This window comes from Lissotriton vulgaris, chromosome 3_1 (genome assembly GCF_964263255.1).
Source record: "Lissotriton vulgaris chromosome 3_1, aLisVul1.2, whole genome shotgun sequence".
In the NCBI taxonomy this organism is placed as follows: Eukaryota; Metazoa; Chordata; class Amphibia; order Caudata; family Salamandridae; genus Lissotriton; species Lissotriton vulgaris.
In genome coordinates this window covers 1663097397-1663099659 of record NC_141689.1, presented here as the reverse complement: position 1 = coordinate 1663099659, position 2263 = coordinate 1663097397, and positions in this window count along the sequence as shown.

Sequence of the window (2263 nt, the reverse complement as noted above, 5' to 3'; positions counted from 1 at the left end):
GAACCACCATATCTTGCTAGAGCAAGTGAAGGTATATTTATACCTTGAAGGTGTTTAGAATGCCATAGTTTGACATAGAGTCGGGCATATAAACATCAGGAAAGAACCGCTAGGAAATAGTTGTTCTTTGTAAAGTAACTGAGTTCTTGGACAAATCAGTATTCAAGCAAGGGGAAGTCCCTGACTGCTTAAGCTGGTTTTCCAAGAAGTCGTTGTGACTTTTGGTACGGGTAGAAGTAGCCATGCCTGTTTTTGGGTAGCATGGGCTATGCCTAAATAAGGGCTTGATTTCTATGCCTATATAAGGGCAATGTGAGTTGTACCTATATAAGGGCATGAATCGGGAAAATTCACTCTGAGCTTAAAAAGCCACACAACAACAGGGGAGAGGTCGGGGCAGGGGAGAGCTGTTTCCTTGGTTGTGAGGCAGCTGGTTGCATAACATAGACAGTGCAGCCCTTGAAGCTCACCGCCTTGATGTGCCACTGCACTAGCCATCCTGTCAGGGAGGGAGGTGGTACCTCCTTCCCAGGCACATTTTTTCGTTCTGGCTAAGTCTTTTCCAGGTGAAGAAAACGTTCTGTTTCTTGTTCTTTCAAAGTTCTTTTTACTGGCGTCATTTCAGGTTCACTGGGATCCTCGCAAAACGTATCAAAGTTAATGAAATAGCCAGAGACAGTTCTGTCAATTGTTGGGATTGCTTCAGGATTCATTGAAATCGCTGGAACCACTTGATAACTTGTTACATTTGTATAGTCAGATGCTGTTTCATTGTAGACAGGCGTTTCTTGACGAACTGTTATTTGGGTCTCAAGAGGTACAAGTTCCATTGCTTTGTTGCATAGTCCTTCTTTTTGCGCTGCAGATTCTTCAAAGGTGATGAGTCGCTCAGTTTGCACCTCATCATCATAGGTCTGTAGTAACTCTGTTACTGTGGCTGAAAATAACCCTGGACTATTCTTGAATCCCTGGGGGAGATGACAGAATTGACGCTGTGTCCCCATAATTGAGAAAGCGGTCAAATACCTACTTTCTGGTGCAATGGTTTGACAGAAGAAACCGTTAGAAATATCTAATGTGGTTTTATATTTTTTACGCACAATGTTATTCATTAGTGCTGCACTGTGTGCATTTTGTACTGTAACATTTTTGCAACAAGAGTTTAGATGTCTGTAATCCAAAACTAGACAAAATGTATTGTCTGGTTTGGAGACAGGAAACAAAGGATTGTTCATGGACAAGGTGTATGTTTCAATCACCCTTTGGTATTCAAGTTGATCTACGGTCTCCCTGAAATGTTTTTTTAGCTTGTTGCTTAACTGGATATTGCCTTTGTGCAGGTGGTTGTTTTTTTAATTGGATTCTATTGTGAGGAGAATCCTCATTCCATCCTACATGATTTTATTATAATGCAGGAGCCTGGGCAACTGTCCATTTCCTGGCATAAGTATATTTCAAATTAATTGGAATGTGGTTGGAGAAAGCTGGCATGATGATTTCTTCGCCATGTGGGCACTCCCTGACAAATTCAGGTGACCAGTCTTGTTCAGCTAGAAGAATGTCATAACCCTGAGAGAGTTGCTCCCAAAAGAGTGCTCTTATTTTTCTAGTTATGTCTCCCTCCATCCGGAATGTTACTTCGTATAACTTATGTGGGACACTAACCTTCGTATCTGTAGTTTCAACTTGGATGTACTCATTCAAGTCTACTGTCTCCAGATGATCCTTCAAGTTCTTGCGAGCTATGGTGACTTCTGCTGCACTATTCAACATCATTTGAACCCATTCCCCGTTCTTGAGTTGTGTCCTCAAGATCCTCGGCATGTCTGATTTTTAGACCTGTTACCTTCTTTTTGGTGAATTTAGTTTTCTTATTTTTATGAAAGTGTTTATCGTCTTTGGACTACACGCATTCTTCTTTGTTTTCTGACCTCCCTTTTCTTTCAGATTTCTGTGACGAAGTCTGAAAGGTACAAGAGGAACGTATATCAGTAGCTTGACATCTATCATGTTTTCTCAAATTATCCCTATTCCTGAGATTATACCTCCTTTCAGAGGGCTTCTTTTGAGGAGACCTACCTCTGGATTGAGAACGCTTCTTTTTAGAAGTTTGTGTAGTGTTCTCCCACTTCTTTTTAGGAGGAGTTGGGGTGTTTTTAATATAGACCTTTTCAGGACTTTCTGACAGTTGGGGTTTAACTGGGCTCCCACCCAAGCTGTCTCTGCCTAATTCTTCATAGGATTTTTCAATTATTCTGACCGG